General features: G+C 45.0%; 1 pseudogene; it reads left to right on the top strand.

Annotated features, from left to right (window-relative positions):
• The first annotated feature begins 4,141 nt into the window (after positions 1-4,141).
• LOC116460417 (superoxide dismutase [Cu-Zn]-like) lies at positions 4,142-4,581 on the top strand (annotated as a pseudogene).
• The last annotated feature ends 20,834 nt before the right edge of the window (positions 4,582-25,415 follow it).

The raw sequence follows: 25,415 nt of genomic DNA, 5'->3' as shown, positions 1-25,415 counted from the left end.
TTTTTTTTTTTTTTTTTTTTTTTGAGATGGAGTCTCTCTCTGTCACCCAGGCTGGAGCGCAGTGGTGCCATCTCTGCTCACTGCAAGCTCCGCCTCCCGGGTTCACACCATTCTCCTGCCTCAGCCTCCAAAGTAGCTGGGACTACAGGTGCCCGCCACCACACCCGGCTAATGTTTTGTATTTTTAGTAGAGATGGGGTTTCATCGTGTTAGCCAGGATGGTCTCGATCTCCTGACCTCGTGATCCGCCCGCCTCAGCCTCCCAAAGTGCTGGGATTACAGGCGTGAGCCACCGCGCCCGGCCAGCACAAATGTTCTTAATTCGCATAGCAACCTGTTGAGGGCATTGTTACTACGCCCATTTTCTTAGAAGAAAATTCATGCTGCAGGTAACTCCGTTGTCTCCAAAACCTGTCCTCCTAACTATGATGGCAAACTTTCTCTGTAAAGGGTCGGATGGTAAATACGTTAGGTTTTGTGGGCCATGTGATCTTTGCTGAAACTTCCCAACTCTGCAGGTGGAGCAAGAAAGAAGCCATACACAGACATAAGTGAAGGCTGTGGCTGTGTTCTGATAAAACTTTATAGACCGCCGGGCGCGGTGGCTCACGCTTGTAATCCCAGCACTTTGGGAGGCCGAGGCGGGCGGATCACAAGGTCAGGAGATCGAGACCACGGTGAAACCCCGTCTCTACTAAAAATACAAAAAAAAATTAGCCGGGCGTGGTGGCGGGCGCCTGTAGTCCCAGCTACTCGGAGAGGCTGAGACAGGAGAATGGCGCGAACCCGGGAGGCGGAGCTTGCAGTGAGCCGAGATTGCGCCACTGCACTCCAGCCTGGGCGACAGAGCGAGACTCCGTCTCAAAAAAAAAAAAAAAAAAACTTTATAGACACTGAAATTTGAGTTTCATACATTTTTCTTGTGTCACACACACGAAATATTCTGATTTTGTGTGATACATATACACCACGGAATATTACACAGCCATAAAAAGAACGAAACTGTGTCCTTTGCAGCAACATGGATATAGCTGGAGACCATTATCCTAAGCAAATTAATGCAGGAACAGAAAACCAAATACCACACGTTCTCACTTATAGGTACACATACTCAAAGATGGGAACATTAGACACTGGGGACTATTAGAAGAAAGGGGGAGGGAGGGGGGCATGGGGTGAATAACTACCTATTGGGTGCTATGCTCACTACCTGGGTGAAGTTTGTATCCCAAACTTCCGCATCACGTGATATACCCATGTAACAAACCTGCACATGTACCCCCTGCACTTTAAATAAAAGCAGAAAATATATGTATTCTTATTTTGATTTTTTCCAACCCTTTACATATGTAATCATTTTTCTTAACTTGAAGGTTTACAGAATTGCCCAGGGAGCTATAGTTTGCAGACCTCTGACACGTCTCAAGTTTGACTAAGTAGTCGAAGACACCAAACTGGCAGCACGCATCCAAGTACATTTCTGGGGGGAGGGAATCTTACTCAGTGGACAAGAGTCTGTTGTGGAGATGGGCACATTAATGCCAACATCTAATGCTTATTCAGGACCAACCACGTGCCTAAGCTCCGCACTTTAACTCAGACTATCTCATGTCATCTTCAGAGGAGCTCCATGAAGTAGTTACCTCTGATTTCACCCCTTTACAGATGAAGAAATTGAGCCATAAAGAAGTTAACTAGCTTGTCCAAGGTCACACAACTAGTTTGTGGTTGGGTGGGGATTTGAACTGAAAGAGTCTAATGACGTGCTGAATGCCTTCCGTTAAACATTTAACTGTAGTCTCCCTCTCCCCTGCATTCTTACCCTCCAACCCACAGGCCTTCTCTCGGTTCCTCTCAAACTCCCACTTCCATCTGCCTCTGCTTCAGCACTGCCCAGTACTTTGAATGCTTCCTGCCACACCCATCAGACCGTTTTCCGGATCTTTTTGATTCTTCAGGTCTTAACTCAAACTTCACCTCCTTAAAGAAGCCTTCACTGATCACCCAATTGAAAGAAATAACACAGGTGTGCACAAAACACACACAAGCATACACACACTTTCTCTGACTCTCTCCTCGTCCTATTCAACATTCTGTTTTTATAGAAGTCATGTCTATTTGAAAATTTGAAATTGTCTTATTTATTCATCTATTTTATTGTCTTCTGTTAGATTGCAAGTACTTGACTTTGTCCGTCTTTTACCACATTATAATTAGTTTCTACAATGCCTGACACATTGTAGATGTTCAATATATTATTTTATTATTTTTTATTTATTTTATTTTATTTTATTTTTTTGAGTCAGAGTCTCACTCTGTCGCCCAGGCTGGAGTGCAATGGTGTGATCTCCACTCACTGCAACCTCTGCCTCCCTGGTTCAAGCAATTCTCGTGCCTCAGACTCCCGAGTAGCTAGGATTATAGGTGTGCTCCACCACACCCAGCTAATTTTTGTATTTTTAGTAAAGATGGGGTTTCACTAAGTTGGCCAGGCTGGTCTTGAACTCCCTACCTCAGGTGATCCACCCACCTCAGCCTCCCAAAGTGCTGAGATTACAGGCGTGAGCCACCATGCCTAGCCACATCATAGATGTTCAATACATTCTAACTCTGTGTTCTGATACTACATTTACTGAGGAGCTTTCAAATTCTATTTTAATTTCATCTATTGGGAGAGATTTACAACTTATGACAACTTTTGGTCCCTGTATAGGGTGGATTCTTGCAGTAGGCCAATAAATAATTATTCTGCTTAAGATGTGACTTCGAAGGCATTGACCGCAGCATGATATCTAATGACGCCTTAACCTGAGAGTTACGTTTTCCACTGGAAGTTCATAAATCAGCCTTTCTGTTGCCCACTTATGTATTTTGGTTAGTCCTCATCTTCCCCAGAAAGTGTCCCCGGTCCTTGAAAATGAAAGACCATATCTGGCCATTAGGCACCTAGATGACAGATTTTTCCTCAAATAATTCCTTCCAGGGTCACCCAGACATGACTGCGTTTAGCTAATTTAGGGAATGGTGCCCTTAATCTCTCATCTGCCTCCCCAGTCTCTCTTTTCCTCTTATCACAACCTTCCTACACTTCTCTCTCCTCCTCCCGTCTTCCAATGCAGACCTGTTCCAGGATGTCTCTCTCCTAGTTTTATCCCCTCTTACCCTATAAGATACCTTATGACTCTTATATCCCAGGGGCCTTACTTTTAAAGACCCTTCCCAGTGAACTCTCCTCAAATGCAAATAGGATCATAGACGATATGAATGTATGGAAGGTGTATGGCTTCCTGCCTGCCTGCCTGCCTTCCTTCCTTCCTTCCTTCCTTCTTCCTTCCTTCCTTCCTTCCTTCCTTCCTTCCTTCCTTCCTTCCTTCCCTTCCCTCCCTCATTCCTTCCTTCCCTCCATCCCTGCTTCCTTCCTTCCTTCTCTTTCCTTCCTTCCTTCCTTTCTTCCTTCCTTCCCTTCCTTTCCTCCTTCCTTCCCTTCCTTCCTTCCCTCCCTCCTTTCTTCCTTTAGTATCCCAGACTTCAGCATCACGTGATATACCCATGTAACAAACCTTCCCTCCTTCTTTTCTTCCATCCTTCCCTCCCTCCCTCTCTCCCTCCCTCATTCCTTCCCTCCTTTCCTCTCCTTCCCTCCTTCCCTTCTTTTCCTTCCTTCCTTCCTCCCTCCCTCCCTCCCTTCCTTCCTTCTCTTTCTCTCTTTCCCAAACTTTCTGTAAATTGCTTACATTATTTTATAATTTAAAGTTGATTTTTAGCCAGGTACAGTGGCTCACACCTGTAATCCTAGCACTTTGGGAGGCCAAGGCGGGCAAATCACTTGAGGTCAGGAGTCTGAAACCAGCCTGGCCAACGTGGTGAAACCCCATCTCTACCAAAAATACAAAAAAATTAGCCAGACATGGTGGGGGGTGCCTGTTATCCCAGCTACTTGGGAAGCTGAGGCAGGAGAATGGCTTGAACTCGGGAGGCAGAGGTTGCAGTGAGCTGAGATCACGTCACTGCACTCCAGCCTGGGCAACAGAGTGAAATTCCATCTCTAAATAAACAAATAAATAAGGTATGTATTTTTAAGTTAAGCCAAAATTCCATCACAGCCTTCAGAGCCTGGACCAGAGCATACCCCACAAAAGCCATGACAACAAGGGCCGTGTGCGTGTTGGAGGCCTAAGGCCTCATGCTGGCACCATCCACTTTAAACAGAAGGAAAATGGGCCAGCTGTGGTATCAAGACGCATTATGGGATTGACTAAAGTTCAGCACAGATTCCATGTCCATCAGTTTGGAGCTAATACACAAGGCTGATCCGCACTTTAATCCTCTATCCAAAAAACACGGTGGCCCAAAGGATCAAGAGAGGCATGTGGGAGACCTGGGCAATGAGATGGCTGGCAAAGATGGTGTGGCCAGTGTGTCTACTGAAGATTCACTTTCAGAAGATCATTCCATCATTGGCTGTACAAGCATGATCCAGAAGAAACAGATGCCTTGGGCAAAGGTGGCAATGAAGAAAGCACAAAGACGAGAAACACTGGAAGTCATTTAGCTTGTGGTGTCATTGAGATTGCACGATAAATATTCCCTAGAATGTGACCCGAGTGCCAATAACTCCACCGTTATCCTGCTAGCTATGAAAATGTAACGTGAGGCTGGGCACGGTGGCTCACGCCTGTAATCCCAGCACTTTGGGAGGCCAAGGTGGGCAGATAACGAGGTCAGGAGTTCAAGACCAGCCTGACCGAAATGGTGACACCCCATCTCTACTAAAAATACAAAAATTAGCCAGGCATGGTGGCGTGAGCCTGTAATCCTAGCTACTCAGGAGGCTGAGGCAGGAGAATCGCTTGAACCCGGGAGGCAGAGGTTGCAGTGAGTCGAGATCGAGCCACTGCACTCCAGCCTGGGTGACAGAGTGAGACTCCATCTCAAAAAAAGGAAAAAAGAAAAAGAAAATGTAACGTGATAAATATTAAATACTGTATTTTTAACTGCCCAAGTGGTTCACCTTGCCTGCTGCCTAGACAGAGCTGATTCATCAAGACAGAGGAATTGCAATAGACAAAGAGTAATTCAGGCCCGGCGCGGTGGCTCACGCCTGTAATTCCAACACTTTGGGAGGCCGAGGCAGGCGGATCACTTCAGGTCAGGAGTTCGAGACCAACCTGGCCAACATGGTGAAACCCCATCTCTACTAAAAATACGAAAATTAGCTGGGTGTGGTGGCACGCACCTGCAATCCCAGCTACGGGGGAGGCTGAGGCAGGGGAATCGCTGGAACCCGGGAGGTGGAGGCTCCAGTGAACCAAGATCACGCCACTGCACTCCAGCCTGGGCGACACAGTGAGACTCCGTATCAAAAATTAAGAAAACAAGGAAAATTTATGTGACATCATAAAATGAAAAGTATTTGCCACAAATAGAAAGTAACTTTAAAATAAATACCAGAGAGATAAAACAGTATTCTTAAATCTAGTTTAATACCTTTGCCTGCTGAAGGGTGAGATCTTTTGTTAAAAGGATAATTAACAAGTGTTAGGGATCTTCTCCTAAATTTAATCAGAATGATTGGAGGAACACTGAGTCATTGTTACTTAGTACGATTATTGTCATACCTCTTTTAGGGTCTGTTTGCACTTGAATGAAGCAACTGGGTGCTTGGCTGAAGGGAAAAAACTCTCTCAAAGTTGTTTTTCAGGTGCTAGGGCTGGTGGGGGCAGGAAAGGTAAGGCGCGCATGCCTTAGGGTTAGGTTTGGGTGATCAGGTGGTGTTTTCCTGAAGATAATACATCCTAGAGTGTCCTAAAGTGTCTGGCCCCACAGGTAGAGATTCAGGTATGTGGGTGATAGACTACTCATTCCCAGGCTTGAACACAGCCCCATAGCTACTCATACAGATATTCAAGCAGGAAAAAGTATGCTTTCTCTTGTCTTTTTTTCTTAATAGAGACAGGGTCTCCCTATGTTGCCCAGGCTGGTCTTGAACTCCTGGGCTCGAGGGATCCTCCTGCTTCAGCCTTCCAAAGTGAGAGGATTACAGGCGTGAGCCACCACGCCTGGCCACCCCTCCCCTCCGCTCCTCTCCCCTCCCCTCCCCTTCCTTCCCCCCCGCCCGCCCCCCGTCCTCTCCTCTCCTCTCCTCTCCTTTCCTTCCTACCTCCTGCATTTGTTTTCCTTTTCTTGTTTCTTTTCTTTTCTTTTCCTTTCTTTCTTATATTCCTTCCTTCCTTCCTCCTTCTTTTCTTTCTTTTGTTTTTCCTTTCTTTCTTTTCTTTCTGGATCTCACATCTGTTTCCCAGGCTGGAGTGCTGTAGCATGATCTCGGCTCACTTCAACCTCGACCTCCTGGGCTCAGTGATTCTCCCACCTCTGTATCCCAAGTAGCCGGGACTACAGGCATGCGCCGCTGTGCCTAGCTAATTTCTTATATATTTAGTAGAGACAGGGTTTTGCCATGTTGCTCAAGCTGTATTTTCTCTCTTTCTACTGGAAATATTTACTAGGGAAAGGCAGAAAAAAGACTACAACAAAACTGACAGCAAATGAACAGCTGCAGAAGTGAACTGTGCACAACTGGCCTTGCAAGTTTTCCCCTTCTAATTTAGTCCTTGTTCATTGCTACAGTTACTGTCACTAACTACAACCAAAGATCTATAGAAGATACATCTATTAATGTTAATTTAGTCTTTGCTCAATGTTATAGTTACTGTCACTAACTACAACCAAAGATCTAGAGAAGATACATCTATTAATGTTAATTTAGTCTTTACTCATTGCTACAGTTACTGTCACTAACTACAACCAAAGATCTAGAGAAGATACAGCTATTAATGCTATGATGTAGTCAAAAGAGCTCTAGATTTGGAAGCAGGAAATCTGAAATCTGTTCTTCCTTTAGCACTTCTTAGCTGTTCTGATTACCTTGAGCAATTTATCCCTTGCCTGCTCTTTCTCATTTTCCATTAAATCTTCCATTTTCTACCCCTTGGGTGAACAGATTCGCCTTTGAGGGCCCAGTGAGCTCCTCTTTAAGATGAGAACAACAATATTTCATCCTGTCATGGAAGGCAGGGGACTGGACTAGTTAATTTCTTGTACCCACCAGTTCCGGGATCATAAAATCCTATGAATTAGAGAAAACCAACTGTATGCTGGTGCCAGACTCTTGAACATGAAGCAAGTATGCAACATACCAATGTTTCAGCATGTGCCTGCCCACATGACAAACTGTTGTTTATAGAGCACCAACTATGCACACAATGACGATGATGACAAGTCAGTTTTGAGTGTTTACTCCTCACAACAACCCCATGAACTAGTTTATATCATTATCCCCACTTAAAAAATATAGAAACGGAGGCACAGGGAAGCCAAGTCATTTGTCCACAGCACAAAATCAATAAGCAGCAGAGATGACTTTGAACAGAGACCATCTGTTGAAACTGACTACAAAGAGGCACAGGGAATTTTGAGGGGTGATGGAAATGTTTTTTATTATAAAATTAAATGTCAAAGGTGGAGAGCTGTTTCCCAGAGAGCAGTTTCCAAACTATTTGTGACCAAGTTTAATTTGTTATATTTTATTTTTATTATAAATTTTCTTTTTGAGAGATGAGACCTCACTGTGTTGCCCAGGCTGTAGTGCAGTGGCATGATCATAGCTTACTGCAGCCTCAAACTCCTGGGCTTAAGCCATCCTCCCACCTCAGGCTCCCGAGTAGCTGGGAGTACAGGTGTGTGCCACCATACCCAGTTGGAAATGGTCTATGTCTTGATGGAAATGTTCTGTATCTGGGTGGTTATAAAACTATAGAACTGTACACCTAAAGAGGGTGAATTTCACTCTATGTAAGTTATATTTTAATAAACCTGATTTTTAGGGCAAACAAAAAAAACAGTACGAAGAACAAACAGAATTTAGAACAAACAAAAAAACCCAGAATAAAGCCAAGAGTTAAGGAAGAGAGCAAGGGAGGGAGGCTGGGAGAAGGAAGGAGGGGAGGACTCTGCAGAGCAGGCTGGAAGCTAGGAAGAATGCCCTGTATGCGCCGACCAGGCAAGCACAGAAGTCGCCTGGAGAGCCACGCCTCTGCTATCTGTTTCCGTTGCCTCAGGGAGAAAAACAAAAAGATAATAAATTCAGCTTCTCTTTTTCTTTTGTTGATGGCCCTCTCCCTTCACCTTCATTTTGTGATTTCGCTTCAGAGGGCAGTCTGTCTTTTCCAACTCAGTTCCAGCTGCTGAAAGTGGAGGCCTAGACATTTGATCTCCTCATTTTTTTTTTTTTTTTTTTTTTTTGAGACAGAGTCTTTCTCTGTCCCCCAGGCTGGAGTGCGGTGGCGTGATCTCGGCTCACCGCAACCTCCACCTCCTGGGTTCACGCCATTCTCCTGCCTCAGCCTCCCAAGTAGCTGGGACCACAGGCGCCCGCCAACACGCCCGGCTAATTTTTTTGTATTTTTTAGTAGAGACGGGGTTTCACCGTGTTAGCCAGGATGGTCTCGATCTCCTGACCTCGTGATCCACCCACCTCGGCCTCCCAAAGTGCTGGGATTACAGGCTTGAGCCACCGCGCCCGGCCTGATCTCCTCTTGATTTGACCAGAACAGCCTGTTTGAGAGACAGGACAAGCAGTAACACAGGGGTTTTGGCAAAGAATCGAACTGTATTGATCTAAGTAAATGAATGAATACATTAGTGTTTTTGCTGCCAGCAATCTGGTAAGAACTCTTAAAAACATCCAGCAAGGGTTAAGTAGGAAACAATGGTGTTCCCTTGCCAACATCCGTCCCAGTGTGTGGAGAATTATTTTCAAATTTCTATTTTGGATGCAGGCAGGAAAGGTGGATAAGGTTTGAAAAGTTATGCTGACTACTTGAGTGATGGGATCATCCGTATCCCAATCCTTAGCATCACACAATATACCCATGTAACAAATCTACATGTATCCCCTGAATCTAAAATAAAAGTTAAAAAACAATTTAAATTCCATTTTGGCAAATGCATTTCCTATCTCACTACACTGGAGCCTCTGACCCTCTCAGGACACCCCTCAGGCAGGGGAGTTTCCTCATCACAACCTGTTTGTTTCATCCTGAATTACAGCCCTAAATCCTTTGCTGAGTTGCCATTTTCATTAAATCACAGTATACTTGTTAAAGACTTAAAGTTGATTAAATAGCAAAATAAACCACTTACCTTCCTGTACATCTTCAACTCCCAGAGCTAGTTGTGACAAGGGTTTTGGTGGCCACCAAGAAACCACACTGTAAGAATTTTAGAAGAGGGTTACTTTCATTTCGTATTTAAATTGTTTATTTTTTTGTTTTTTGGTTTTTTTTTTGAGATGGAATTTCACTCTTGTTGCCCAGGCTGGTGTGCAGTGGCGCGATCTCGGCTCATTGCAACCTCCACCTCCCAGGTTCAACTGATTCTCCTGCCTCCGCCTCCCAAGTAGCAGGGGTTATAGGCATGCGCCACCATGCCTGGCTAATTTTTTTTGTATTTTTAGTAGAGACAGGGTTTCACCATGTTAGCCAGGCTGGTCTCAAACTCCTAACATCAGGTGATCCACCGACCTCGACCTCCCAAAGTGCTGGGATTACAGGCGTGAGCCACTGCGCCTGGCCAAATTGTTAATTTTTAAAAATGTTTGAATGTGTAATTCATTCCTATGTCTAAAAAACTAGGAGAAAATTACAGAGTGAAGTTTCTTTCTACACTTGTCCCCCATCTACCCAGCATTCCCTTCCTAAAACAAGTTTCTTTTTTATTCTTCCAAGGATTTTAATGCATATGAATATCAATATTTATTTACTGAAGTATATACACCTAGAGGCCAGGTGCAGTGGCTCATGCCTGTAATCCCAGCACTTTGGGAGGCTGAGGTCAGGAGTTCGAGACCAGCCTGGCCAACATGGCAAAACCCCATCTCTACTAAAAATACAAAAAAAAAAAAAAAAATTTAGCTGGGCTTGGTGCTGGCAGGCGCCTGTAATCCCAGCTACTCAGGAGGCTGAGGTGGGAGAATTGCTTGAACCCAAGAGGCAGAGTTTGCAGTGAGCCAAGATGGCGCCATTGCACTCCAGCCTGGCCGAAACTCCGTCTCAAAAAAAAAAAAAAAAAAGAAAGAAAGCTTTACCAGATTCTTTTCTCTCTCTTTCTCCCACTCTTTTAACTTTTATTTTAGGTTCAGGGTACATGTGCAGGTTTGTTAATTGGTAAATTGTGTGTCACAGGGGTTCGGTGTACAAAAAATTTTGTCCCCAGGCAACGAACATATTACCCAATAGGTATTTTCTCTGATCCTCTCTCTGCTCCTACCTTCCACCCTCAAGTATGCCCTAGCGCACCTGCCATTCACCTCCCAGTGTCCATGTGTTTTTGTGTGTAACACCCACTTATAACTGAGAACGTGCAGTATTTAATTTTCTGTTCCCACATTAGTTTGCTTAGGATAATGGCCCTGGCTCCATCCATGTTGCTGTGAAAGACATGATCTCATTCTTTTTTTATGGCTGTATAGTATTCCATGGTATATATGTAATCACATTTTCTATTTTTTTTTTTTTTGAGACAGAGTCTCGCTCTATTGCCCAGGCTGGAGTATAGTGGCACCATCTCGGCTCACTGCAACTTCTGCCTTCTGGGTTCAGATGATTCTTGTGCCTCTGCCTCCCTAGTAGCTGCGACTACAGGTATGTTCCACCATGCCTGGCTAATTTTTTTTTTTTTTTGAGACTTATTTCACTCTTGTCGCCCAGGCCTGGGCAACAGAGTGAGACTCTGTCTCCAAAAAAAAAAAAAAAAAAAAGATAGAAAATGTGGTTACATATATACCATGGAATACTATGCAGCCATAAAAAAGAACAAGATCAGCCAGGCCCAGTGGCTCACACCTGTAATCCCAGCACTTTGGGAGGCCGAGGTGGGTGGATCACCAGGTCAGGAGATCGAGACCATCCTGGCTAACGCAGTGAAACCCCGTCTCTACTAAAAATACAAAAAAAAATTAGCCAGGTGTGGTGGTGGGCGCCTGTAGTCCCAGCTACTTGGGAGGCTGAGGCAGGAGAATGGCGTGAACCCGGGAGGCGGAGCTTGCAGTGAGCCGAGATCGTGCCACTGCAGTCCAGCCTGGGCGATGGAGCCAGACACTGTCTCAAGAAAAAAAAGAAGAACAAGATCATTATTCTAAGCAAACTAATACAGGAACAGAAAATTAAATACTGCATGTTCTCAGTTATAAGTGGGAGCTACACAAAAAGAACACATGGACACTAGGAGGTGAACAACAGGTGCTGGGGTGTACTTGAGGGTGGAAGGTGGGTGTCCATCTACTAGAAATGTATAAAATATAATAATATACAATGTTATCAGAAGGTGATTTCAAGGGATTGGGAAGGATCCTGTGTGGCTTTGGCCAATATTGGTCATTTTGACCATTATTGTAATTTATGTTAAAAATAACTAACATTTTCACAGAGGCTTAGAGTCTTAGAGTTATTGCATACTTATGTTATTCCACCTACATTAGTGGTGGAATAAGGCAGGAATGTATTATCATTTTTATTTTACAGATGAAATGCAAAGAGATTAAGTGACTTGTCCAAGAGCTTAGTAAGTGGGGTTGCCAGGAGTTGAATTCCAGTTGCCTGACTTGATGTCTAGCATAAAGGCAGCCAAGCAACTATATGATTTAGCTATGGAATGTAACCCTTTAGAGCCCGCACCATGCAAGCTCTGTGCCATAGCTTTTAGATTAGTTGCTTAAAACTAAAGCCAAGCTTTTCAGTGGCAATGATTTAAGTTGCTAAATATAATCATGACTCTCAAGAAAGTTATATTTTAACTTTGTATGATCTAGTTTTTTTGTTGTTGTTGTTGTTTGTTTTGTTTTGTTTTGAGACGGAGTCTCCCTATGTCGCCCAGGCTGGAGTGCAGTGGCACTATCTCGGCTCACCGCAACTTCCGCCTCCCGGGTTCAAGCAGTTCTCCTGCCTCAGCCTCTTGAATAGCTGGGATTACCGGCATGTGCCACCATGCCCAGCTAATTTTTTTTTGTATTTTTAGTAGGGACGGGGTTTCACCATATTGGTCAGACTGGTCTCGAACTCCTGACCTTGCGATCCGCCCACCTCAGCCTCCCAAAGTGCTGGGATTACAGGCGTGAGCCACCACGCCTGGCCCTAGTTGTCTAAAACTTTGAACAGGTCTTTAAAAAATATATTCTGTTGATCTACTGTGGATCAATATAAAGACATTTGCTAAGGATCTGATCCCATGTAATATCTTACACATTGGGTATAGATTAGGCTGGAACCTAGTTCTTAGATTCCTACTCAGTTACTTCACTAAATGAATACTTACTTAATTATACTTAGTGAATATTTTACTTAATTATGCTTACTAGGCAGAATAGTAGGAGATGTAGCTCTAACCTCTAGTGACATATTTTAATAAACAGATCACAGCCTGGGTAACAAAAGCAAGACCCTGTCTCTACAAAAAATATAAAAAATTAGCCGGGTGTGGTGGTGCATGCCTGTGGTCCTACTTGGGACCCTATGGTCCCAAGAGATCCGGAAGGATCTCTCGAGTCCAGGAGTTTCAGGCTGCAGTGAGCAGTGATCTTGCTACTGCATTCCAGCCTGGGTCACAGGTGAGATTCTGCCTCTAAAACGAAAACAAAAACAAAACCAGATCAGACATACCAGTATTATGGTTCTTGCTGCTTTTGGTGGAGGTTCACCTTGGTGGGAGGAGTTCTAGAGACATCTCTTCTGCGACTGATTCCTGAACAGGGATGACAGTAGCCCTCCCGCTCCCTTATCCACAGGGGATAGGTTCAGAGCCTGAAACTGCCCATAGCAGTGAACCTGATCGCCATCAGGTGGAACACAGTTCTGTTTATGGCCTCCACCCACATACTTTAATGTTTTTTTTTTCCTTAACTAAGCACTTATCACACACTGTTGTGAGCTTTGCAGTTTGAGAGGCAACAACAAAACTAGCATGAATTTCTTTTTCTTCACGATCTCAGGGATACAAGATTCCTTCTTACTGCAGATCTTAGCAACCTCAAAATACGATGGTTTCCTTTTCTTATTAAGTTAAGAACTTTCACCTTTTCATTCAGAGGAAGCACTTCCGGCTTCTCTTCTCTCTTCAGCTTTTTTTTTTTTTTTGAGACGAAGTCTTGCTCTGTTGCCCAGACTGGAGTGCAGTGGTGCAATCTTGGCTCGCTGCAACCTCTGCCACCCGGGTTCAAGTGATTCTCCTGCCTCAGCCTCCCGAGTAGCTGGGATTACAGGCGCCCGCCACCACGCCCAGCTGATTTTTGCATTTTGAGTACAGACAGGGTTTCACCGTGTTATCCAGGCTGGTCTCCAACTCCTGGCCTCGTGATCAGCCCGCCTCAGCCTCCCAAAGGCGTGAGTCACGCCGGCTTATTTTTTTATTTTTTTTAGACGGAGTCTCGCTCTGTCGCCTAGGCTGGAATGCAGTGGCGCGATCTTGGCTCACTGCATCCTCCGCCTCTCAGGTTCAAGCAATTCTCCTACCTGTAGCTGGGATTACAGAGTTCCAGGTTGGAAATCACTTAAATTCTTCTTCTGGTTTTTTTTTTTTTTTTTTTTTTTTTGGAGACAGAGTCTCGCTCTGTCGCCCAGGCTGGAGTGCAATGGCGCAGTCTCGGCTCACTGCAAGCTCCGCCTCCCGGGTTCACGCCATTCTCCTACCTCAGCCTCTCCGAGTAGCTGGGACTACAGGCGCCCGCCACCACGCCCAGCTAATTTTTTGTATTTTTAGTAGAGACGGGATTTCACTGTGGTCTCGATCTCCTGACCTCATGATCTGCCCGCCTCGGCCTCCCAAAGTGCTGGGATTACAAGCGTGAGCCACCGCGCCCGGCCTAATTCTTCTTCAAAATTTGTGTATTTAACCATTTCAAGGTTCCCTTCAAATGCAATTATCTTAGTCAGGTGGGGCAGTTCAGGCTAAATGGCCCTGACCCCACACCCTCCTATTCCATTGGGTTATTTAGGTGGCTGCCTCTTGATTTTTCTTTTTCTTTTTTTCTTTTTGAGATGGGGTTTCACTCTTGTTGCCCAGGCTGGAGTGCAATGGCGCGATCTCGGCTCACTGCCACCTCCACCTCCCAGGTTCAAGTGATTCTCCTGCCTCTGCCTCCCAAGTAGCTGGGATTACGGGCGTGAGCCACCACAACTGGCTAATATTTGTATTTTTAGTAGAGACGGGATTTCGCCATGTTGGCCAGGCTGGTCTTGAACTCTTGACCTCAGGTGATCTGCCTGCCTCAGACTCCCAAAGTGCTGGGATTACAGGCGTGAGCCACCGCCCTCGGCCGCCTCTTGTTTTTTCTACCTGCGACAAGTAAACTTGGGAGGGATGAGGAAGAAATACAGGTAGAGGCTCTTGAGGCCCAGCGAAGTGTCCTAGCTATCCTTTTGTACATTGCATTTTTAGAGCAATGACAGCACTTACTCAGTTATCTGCAGCATGTGATTTAAAAATGCATCGTACTAATATTGCTATGTCAGTAATGCTTCTTGTATTTAATTGTTAACCAGCAGAGATGCTACAGATTTTATATTGATTTTAAATGGGAAGTCATGGTGACACATAAAACTGTCCTTTTCAGGCCAGGTGCGGTGACTCACACCTGTAATCCCAGCACTTCAGGAGGCCAAGCGGGTGGATCTCCTGAGGTCAGGAGTTCAAGACCAGCCTGGCCAACATGGTGAAACCCTGTCTCTACTAAAAATATGAAAATTAGCTGGGCATGGTGCTAGGCTTCTGTAATCCTAGCTACTTGGGAGGCTGAGGCAGGAGAATTGCTTGAACCTGGGAAGTGGCGGTTGCAGTGAGCTGAGATCGCACCACTGCATTCCAGCCTGGGCCACAGAGCGAGGCTCTGTCTCAAAAAAAAAAAACAACAACAACAATGACAACAAAAAGCCAGAAAAACAAAAAAACTGTCTCCTTCCTCTCTTCCCATAAATCCTGGGGCGAATTAATTAAAGCCATACCTACAGATTGGTGGTATGAGTGTACCCTTTAGCACAGCCACTTTTCAGTTTGCCAGGTTAACCAAAGGAAACCTTCTCCAAAGTTTCTGATGCAAATCTGAGGGCTTGCCAGGCACAGGAATGGGAGGAGCTTGGGTTTTAGGTTGACAGGCCCTGGGATGAGGAGGTAATAGCTTTTCTACTGGTTTTGTTCTGGTTTTCTATTCTAGGTAAAGATAATCTCTATTTGGGCTATATAGCCTTTAGTTGGCCCAAAAACAAAAGCTAAACAGTCATTAGATTTTTTTTCTTTTTTTCGAGACAGTCTCACTCTGTCGCCCAGGCTGGAGGGCAGTGGCACGATCTTGGCTCACTGCAACCTCTGCCTCCCTGGTTCAAGCAATTCCCCTGCCTCAGCCTCCCAAGTAGCTGGGATTACAGGCGCCTGCCGCCACGCCCAGCTAATTTTTTTGTATTTTTAGTAGAGATGGGGTTTCACCATGTTGGCCAGACTGGTATCGAACTCCTGACCTCAGGCCATCTGCCCACTTTGGCCTCCCAAAGTGCTGGGATTACAGGCGTGAGCCATCACGCCCAGCAATAGTCTTTAGATTTTTTAAAACAAAGGATGATTCTCTGAGATCAGCAGCCTCTAGCAGACTAGGGAATGTCATCTGTCCAAATTATTTAGATGACTTTTTTTTGGTTTATTCTTTTCATCTTCCTTCACTCTTAAAAAAAAAAAAAAAAAAAACCATCACTTTTCCTGGCCCAAAACCTCCAATCAGACCTCATGAAGTTCTTCTGTATTTTGTTGTTGTTGTTGTTGTTAGAGTCTCACTCTGTCACCCAGGCTGGAGTGCAGTGGCACGATCTCAGTCATTGCAACCTCTGCCTCCCGGGTTCAAGCAATTCTCTTGTCTCAGCCTCCCAAGTAGCTGGGACTATAGGTGCCTGCCACCATGCCTGGCTAATTTTTGTATTTTTAGTAGAGATGGTGTTTCATCATATTGGTCAGGCTAGTCTCGAACTCCTGACCTAAGGTGATCCCACATGCCTTGGCCTCCCAAAGTGCTGGGATTGCAGGAGTGAGCCACCGAGCCGGGCCCATGAAGTTCATCTTGATTCTTTTTAACCACAACTCCATCAAGGATATATTTAAATCTGATAAAAGCGAGTGATTTGTTATATGTTTACTTCTTTGTATTTTTGTAATGATTTCTACCTATTTAAATACTTTTAAATTTCTGTTATTTAAATGTGTGAATTATTTTAAGAACAAATGCATTTATAATTATGAGTAAGTGCCCACTTCTAACTTTTCCTTTGCAGTTATTTTGGGAAGTTCTGCCTTGATTTACAGAAATTTGGTGTGAAAAGTCTGGGCGCAGTGGCTCACGCCTGTAATCCCAGCACTTTGGGAGGCCGAGGCGGGCGGATCACGAGGTCAGGAGATCGAGACCATCCTGGCTAACATGGTGAAACCCTGCCTCTACTAAAAAATACAAAAAATTAGCCGGGCATGGTGGTGGGCGCCTGTAGTCCCAGCTACTTGGGAGGCTGAGGCAGGAGAATGGTGTGAACCTGGGAGGCGGAGCTTGCAGTTAGCAGAGATCTTGCCACTGCTCTCCAGCCTGGGCGACAGATGGAGACTTCATCTCAAAAAAAAAAAAAAAGAAAGAAATTTGGTGTGTGAATGAACTTGACTTTCCTTTGATTCTCACAAATACCAAAGTGGGATGCAGCCACATAGAGAGCTGGAAACGACACTAGTTATGAGGTTAAAAAGAACACCTTGGTCCCCAATTTCACTTTTCAACTTAGTAACCTGTGATTTGTATAAGTTACTTAAACTTTTTAAAGGTTGCTGTCTTTATAGGTAAAATGGAGTAACACATAACTCTCAAGGTGACTGAAAAATTAAGTAAAAACATGAAGGTGAAGTCGTTTAACAAGTAGATATTCAATTCATTCATTCCACAAATATTTATTGAATGCTTTTTAGTTCCAAGCACTTGGACCAAAATAATCAAAATGAACACAATAGATAAAAACATGTTGCCTTGTAAAGATAGTGCTCTATTAAACTGCATAATAAGTAAGTATGCTGTATAATATATTACAAGTTGATAGAGTGATGTCAAATGGTGGGTATGGCTGAGGGGTCAGAAGGCTAGGGTAGGTCACACTGAAACATGACATCTGAGTAGACTGCAAGGTGATGAAGAGGTGAGCCTAGCAAGCTATCTAGGGAAAAGCATTCCAGGTAGATGGAACAGCCAGCACAAAGGTCTCCAGGTGGAGACAGGCCTGTTTCCTGAGCAGCAGGGAGGCCAGTGTGTTGTGCTGAGTGAGTTATGGAGAATGACAGGACACAGGGCAGAAAAGGTGAGGGCTGGTGGGGCTGCCTGCCAGATCACACAGGGCTTCGGAAGCCGTCTACGGGACTTGGGCGTTGGCTCTGAGGGAAATGGGGAGCCACTGCAGGGTGTGGATCTGATGTCCTTTTGAAAGGATTATTCTGGTGGGGAGGAGACTATCAGACAAGGGAGGAGGCAGGGAGAACTATTAGGAAGGATTGTAGTCATCTAGCTCAGACTGATGAGGTGAGGCGAGATTGGGTGAGAAATGTCAGGTGCTGGATTCACTGTGAATGCAGAGTCAACACAATGTCCTCACAGATGCTAGGTGGAGCTTGAGAGAAAGAGTGACCAAAGATGATTGCAAGGATGTAGGACTGTGAGGAAGGAAGGACAGGTTGCCAGTATTTGAGGGAAGGAAGACAGGTGGGGATGAGAGGAAGCTGGACTTCAATGTTGGACTAGAATATTGCTTTGTCTTTTGGGGGCAGTTTGAACCTTTAGTAGTTTTTAAAGTATAATTAGAAGTTTTTTGTTTTTTTTTTGAGACAGGGTCTCGCTCTGTCACCCAAGTTGCAGTGCAGTGGCGTGATCTCAGCTCACTGCAGCCTCAACCTTAGGTGATCCCCCCGCCTCAGCCTCCTGAATAGCTGGAACTACAGGCACGCACCACCACACCCGGCTAATTTTTTTATTTCTTGTAGAGACAGGGTCTTACCATGTTATCCAGGCTGGTCTTGAATTCCTGGGCTCAAACGATCCACTGGCCTTGGACTCCCAAAGTGCTGGGATTATAGGCGAGAGCCCCCTCGCCCAGCCAGAAACTTTCAATATAGAAATAATCCTAGCAAACCATTTAAAAATTTTGTTATTTGACAGAAATTTCACATCAGGTCACATAGGTCCAGCCCTGAGTCTTTCACCCATTCAGGGGTGTAACACTCAATGGGATGGGCACGCTGTTGTCACCAAAATTACCCTACTACCTGGGTCTGGACACCCAGTTGCCAGAAGCCATGGAGGCTTCTATCCTGGGCTGGAAGCTCCCAGAACCTCCTCTCTTACTGCTCGAATTTGTAAGCACTCCCCACACTGGCTTCACCTGGCTCAGACTCAAGAACATCCTTTCATGTGGAGAAATAGGAACACTTTTACACTGTTGGTGGGACTGTAAACTAGTTCAACCATTGTGGAAGTCAGTGTGGCGATTCCTCAGGGATCTAGAACTAGAAATACCATTTGACCCAGCCATCCCATTACTGGGTATATACCCAAAGGACTATAAATCATGCTGCTATAAAGACACATGCACACGTATGTTTATTGTGGCACTATTCACAATAGCAAAGACTTGGAACCAACCCAAATGTCCAACAATGATAGACTGGATTAAGAAAATGTGGCACATATACACCATGGAATACTATGCAGCCATAAAGAATGATGAGTTCATGTCCTTTGTAGGGACATGGATGAAACTGGAAACCATCATTCTCAGTAAACTATCGCAAGGACAAAAAACCAAACACCGCATGTTCTCACTCATCGGTGGGAATTGAACAATGAGAACTCATGGACACAGGAAGGGGAACATCACACTCCGGGGACTGTTGTGGGGTGGGGGGAGGGGGGAGGGAGAGCATTAGGAGATATACCTAATGCTAAATGACGAGTTAATGGGTGCAGCAAACCAACATGGCACATGGATACATATGTAACAAACCTGCACATTGTGCACATGTACCCTAAAACCTAAAGTATAATAATAATAAAAAAATAAAATAAATTAAAAAAAAAAAAAGAACATCCTCTCTCACACAGGAGCCCTGAGCTCTGCACACGCCCCTCAGGGCCTGAAGTCAGCCGGACAGTCATGAGGACAGAGACCCTGCTTCTGCCTCCAGCTCCCCTGGACCAGGTGGGGCTGCCTACTGGTAAGCCCTGCAGCCCCCTCTCTGGCACCCACATTTTGAGGCCCACGGAGTTCCCTTACTCCATCCTTTACTGCAGAGTGAAGGCCTGGCACACAGAACCACAGGTTTTTGGCAGCTTGGGCAAGTGGTGAGACAGGTGAGAAGAAATCTCCAGTGTTTATTGATTAAAAATCATCCACAATGTAAACATGGAAAATCTGCAGTGTGATCTGTGGTGTGATGGTCCAATTAAGCTTTGCTTGGAAATTGCCTATGAAAGGAAATCTTAAAAATCGCATTACAGGCCGGGCGCAGTGGCTCAGGCCTGTAATCCCAGCACTTTGGGAGGCCGAGGCAGATGGATCACCTGAGGTCAGGAGTTTGAGACCAGCTTGGCCAACATGGCGAAACCCCGTCTCTACTAAAAATACAAAAATTAGCTGGGCTTGGTGGGGGGTGCCTGTAATACCAGCTATTCAGAAGGCTGAGGCGGGAGAATCACTTGAGCCCAGGAGGCAGAGGTTGCAGTGAGCCAAGATCATGCCACTGCACTCCAGCCTGGGCGACAGAGTGAGACTGCATCTCAAAAAAAAAAAAAAAAAAAAAAAATCACATCACAGTGTTGAAATACTTTCTTCAGGGGCAATGATCCTTTGAGGGGACAGGGGCTACAGTGTCAGGGGTGAAAGTAGAGAGTGGTAATCAAGTGCAGATGCCCCAGTTGTTCCTGGAATGGTGATTTTGAGTTGTCTGGCAGATGCTCATGTGTTGATGACGGGTAGGGGGCTCAACAGTGAAGCAGGGAGCTCAGGAGTGAGGTCTGGGCCGCAGGCATATATTTGGGAGTCATCAGCATAACAGAGCTAATTTAAAGGATGAGACAGAAAGAGTCTATGAAGGGGAAAGCAAGAAGAGTTTGGCAAGAGGTCCTGGAGCCCTCCCGTGATAAGAGATGAAAAAGAGGAACAAGGGAAGGAGACGACAAGGAAGCATCCAGGAGCAAGGAGAAAAATCGAGAGGGTGTGGTGTCTCGGAAGCAGCACGAAGAAAGTGCTTGGAAGCAGAAAGAGTGAGCCACCGTGTGACACGCTGCCTGCCCAATGATCAGGTAAGATGAGAGGAGACCAAGAATGGCCGCGGGATTTAGCATGTGGGGGTCATTGGTAACTTAGCGAACAGTGTCGGTAGTGATGGAGGATGGTTTCAGAGAAATTCGGAGAATTGTGGATCTCAAGTACAGTTTCTTCTTCAGGGATTCTTTTGCTGCCAAAAAGAGCACTCACTGATGGTGGCAGGGGCAAGCCAAGGAAGAGTTTGTTTTGTTTAAAGATTGGAGAAATAGGCTGCGCGTAGTGGCTCACGCCTGTAATCCCAGCACTTCGGGAGGCCGAGGCGGCTGGATCACTTGAGGTCAGGAGCTCGAGACCAGACTGGCCAACGTGGTGAAACCCTGTCTCTACTAAAAATCCAAAAATTAGCCAGACATGGTGGTGCACGCCTGTTGTCCCAGCTACTTGGGAAGCTGAGGTGGGAGAATCGCTTGAACCCAGGAGGTGGAGGTTGCAGTGAGCTGAGATTGCACCACTGCCCTCCAGCCTGGGCAACAAAGCAAGAAAAAAAAAAAACCTTATCCAAAAAAAAAAAAAAAAAAAAAAAAAAAAAAGATTGGAGAAATAACAGCCTTTTGGTATGCTAATAATGATTTAGTAGAACAGGGAAAAATGATGACACAGGATAGGGTAGAATTAGGAGGGCAATATCCTTGAATAGTGGAGAGGGATGCGAATTATTGGCCTTGGATTGGAGCATATAGTCTATGGCAGGGATCAGCAAACTTTTTCTTTTTTCTTTTTTAGACAAGGTCTTGCTCTGTTGCCCAGGCTGGAGTGCAGTGGCATGACAATCAAGGTTCACTAGAGCCTCGACCTCTGGGGCTCAAGCGATCCTCATCTCAGCCTCCTGAGTAGCTGGGACTACAGGTATGCACCACCATGCCCAGCTAATTTTTAAATTTTTTGTAGCGATGGGGTCTCCCTACGTTCCCAGGCTAGTCTCAAACTCCCGGGCTCAAGAGAGCCTCCTGCCTAGGCCTCCCAAAGTGCTGAGATTACAGGCGTGTGCCTCCATGCCCACCAACTTTTTCTATAAAGAACCAAATAGTAAATGATTTAGTATTTGTGAGTCATACAGTTTCTATTGAAACTACTTTATGGTCCCAGCTCTAAAGCAATACATAGGCAATACAAAATGAATGGACATGGCTGTGTTCCAATAAAACTTTATTTAGGATTGCTGAAATTTTAATTTCATATAATTTTCACATGTCATAAAATATATTCGCCTCAGGCTGGGTGCGGTAGCTCACACCTGTAATCCCAACACTTTGAGAGGCCAAGGCAGGTGGATCATTTGAATTTGAGGTCAGGAGTTCGAGACCAGCTTGGCCAACATGGTGAAACCCCGTCTCTACCAAAAAGTCAAAAATTAGCTGGGTAGTAGTGGTGCGTGCCTGTAATCCCAGCTACCCGGGAGGCTGAGGCAGGAGAATGGCTTGAGCCTGGGAGGTGGAGGTTGCAGTGAGCCAAGATTGCACCACCACAGCACTCCAGTCTGGGAGACAGGGTGAGAACGTGTCTCAAAAAGAAAAAAAAAAGATTCTCCTCTATTGAAAAATGTAAAAACCATCCTTAGCCAGCCAGCTGTACACACACAGGCAATGGGCTGGATTTGGCTCGGGGCCAAGGGTTTGCCTGCCCTGATCTACGTCATGGACAAGAAGTTAACATAGATGGGCACAAACAAGTTGGACAGATGTAGTGAGGGGAATCCGGAAATTCTCCTGAGTGCTTCGGTTTTCTCAGTGAAGTAGGACCCCGAGGATGGAGACAAGGGAGAAAATACAGAAGATTTGAGGAGATTGGCACAGGCGTGAAATACAGAGTGTAAATGGAGTAGGGGAATCTAAGTAGGATGATTCACCAGGCAGCAGGAAGGCCCTATTCAAGGGCTGCTGCTGTGGATTTCAAGTGAGACCTGCCCAGCAGGGTTGTGCTTTCCCCCAGCCACAGTCTGCTGCAATGAGGGGGACACAGAGTGGTCAGGAAGCTGGGGTTTAACCTCAGCTGTGCTTTTGCTGAGGGAGTTTCAAGTCAGAGGTAGCCAAGGAGGTTGGGAGTTAAGGTAAGGGAGTGATTAGAATGATTGCAGGGTTGCCAGATGTAGCAGATAACAATACAGAATAGTTGTGCATGGTGGCATGCACCTGTAGCCCTAACTGTTCAGGAGGCTGAGGCAGGAGGATTGCTTGAGCCCATGAGTTCAAGTTCAGCCTGGGCATCATAGACCCTGTCTCTCAAAACAAAACACAACAGAATGCTTCCTTAAATGTGAATTTCAGACAAACAATAATTTTTTGGTATAAAAATTAGTGTCCCATGGTTAGAAGGTAGAGAACATGAAGCAGGTGAGGGAGTGTTATGAGTTAGAGGATCAATAGATTTGAGGTTCTAGTTGGGGAAAGATTTTTGAAGAGGGCTACCAGGCTACTGGAAAGGCTGATCTGAAATGATAGAAGGTGGGAGGCATGGATCGAACGCTTGACTTTGAGATTATGACCAGTTGCAGTTACTGGTCTTGTTGAGGTTTAGGTTCCAACAATGAGGGTGAGTGTGAGGCATTGGGTGGTGGACAAGATCATTGGAGGTAAGGACTTCAAGGAACTGAGGGTTCAGAGGTTCATCTACATGGATAGTGTATTGATAATACCATAAAATGACTGAAATAACTACATGCTTATCATATGACCAGAACTGTGTAGGAACACAAAATAAAGATTATTATCAAAAGTATTCCAATCTAGGGTAATCTATGGAACCCACAGAGGCTGGCAAAGTCCTCTAGATTAGGGAGGCCTTTGAATGCTATGCTACGAAATTTAGTACCACTAGTTTGATAGCACCCCTGCTTCCTGTAAAAAAAAATAGCAAAATCAATGAAATCAGTACATCTCCATCTCATTTGGCATACCTGAATATGAGTGTTTTAAATACTTAAAATACGTTTCTCTTAGTCCCTAAGCCTTTTTATTCCAAAGTTAAAAGTAAGACATTCCAAGTGCGTGGTTCGTGGTTTTATTGCCCTGTGTAATGTCGCTACAGGGGTTTGGAGCATTAACTATATCTCTGTTTTATGTGTGTTATAGAATCATATAAATTGGGATTAGAAAAATTGTGGTGAGTTTTTTTCCAGGCCTTCATAGTCTTCCGGTTGCTTTTTAATTTTTTTTAAGAAAATAGGACAAGTTTTCTGCTTTTCCTCCTATTTATTTATTTATCGAGACAGGGTCTCACTCTGTCACTCAGACTGGAGTGCAGTGAGTGACACATCACAGCTCACTACAGCCTTGACCTCCTGATACTCAAGTGATCCTCCTGCCTCAGCCTCCCTAGCATAGCTGTGACCACAGGTACACGCGACCACATCCAGCTCATTAAAAAAAAAATTATTTGTAGAGACTGTGTCTCACTGTGTTGCCCAGGCTGGCCTTCAACTCCTGTTATCCTCCCACCTTGGCCTTCCAAAGTGTTGGGATTACAGGCATGAGCCACCACGCCCAGCCTTTTTTGCTTTTTTGTTCCTAAAACAAATGAGTAAAATCAGACTGAATGAAAAGGGGAAGGTTGAGCCCTTAAAATATGCATTGGATAGGTGTGGTTGGTACTGTAAGGTTGTTCTAAGGAGGGCTAAGGGATAGGTCAGCGAGCCCTTGGTCAGTGACCTGAACAGGGAGAGGTGTAGGTTCAGGCCCCTCAGGAGAGGGAAGGAGCAAGCCAACATTTTTTACTAATTAAGAACTCTGCACTGCTTAAGTGTGCACACGTTCCCCTTCCACATCGTGTATACAGGATGTGACTGGGATTTTGAAACAAACTGGAAGTCAAAGGAGGACATGGAGGGGGCTTTAGAGAAGTTAGGTTTCCAAATTACAGTTTGTTCTGCAAGATGTTAGGCTGCGATGTGTGGCCACTTAAGAAAAAGTAGGGCCAGGTGCGGTGGCTCACACCTGTAATCCCAGCACTTTGGGAGGCCAAGGCAGGCGGATCACGAGGTCAGGAGATCGAGACCATCCTGGCTAACACAGTGAAACCCCATCTTTACTAAAAATACAAAAAAATTAGCCGGGCATGGTGGCAGGCGCCTGTAGTCCCAGCTACTCAGGAGGCTGAGGCAGGAGAATGGCGTGAACCCGGGAGGCGGAGCTTGCAGTGAGCCAAGATCGCACCACTGTACTCCAGCCTGGGCAACAGAGTGAGACTCTGTCTCAAAAAAAAAAAAAAAAAAAAAAAAAAGAAAAGAAAAGAAAAAGAAAAAAAAAACGAAAAAAGAGAAAGTAGGCCGGGCACGGTGGCTCATGCCTGTAATCCCAGAACTTTGGGAAGCTGAGGCGGGCGGATCATCTGAGGTCAGGAGTTCGAGACCAGCCTGGCCAAAATGACGAAACACTCTACTGAAAATACAAAAATTAGCCAGGTGTTGTGCATGCCTGTAATCCCAGCTACTCCGGAGGCTGAGGCAAGAGAATCGCTTGAACTAGGGAGGCAGAGGTTGCAGTGAGCCAAGATTGCTCCATTGCACTCCAGCCTGGGCAACAAAGCGAGACTCTGTCTCAAAAAAAAGGAAAAGGTAATATCCATTTTGGCATCCAATCACAAATGGAAAATTATCTTTCCAACTTATTTCCGTAAGTTATTTGCATAATTATAAGATAAAATAATTTCAGGAAAATGCTACAGACTTAGCAGAGGAGCAGAAAACCAAAGTATCTACAGACATTCTCCTGGAGCCTGGAGGGGAAGCAAAGCCTTCCTGAAAGGGAACAGGTGACTGTCAAAAACTCTCCAGCCTAACCCTAGGGACTAAGTTCCCAGAGGGCAGAGAAGACGTTTGTGTACAACTGTGTCTTCAATTGCATAGAGCTCCTGGCACGGTTAGGAGGGCTATCTATCTATATGTAATATATGTTTTATATAAATATATATAATATATATGAATATGAGTGTTTTAAATACTTAAAACACATTTCTCTTTTTTTTTTTTTTTGAAACAGGGTCGGC

The sequence above is a fragment of the Hylobates moloch genome, unplaced genomic scaffold, assembly GCF_009828535.3.
Source record: "Hylobates moloch isolate HMO894 unplaced genomic scaffold, HMol_V3 SCAFFOLD_20, whole genome shotgun sequence".
Classification (NCBI taxonomy): domain Eukaryota; kingdom Metazoa; phylum Chordata; class Mammalia; order Primates; family Hylobatidae; genus Hylobates; species Hylobates moloch.
Note: the sequence above shows the minus strand (reverse complement) of the source record. Positions and strands in the feature narration are given on the sequence as shown.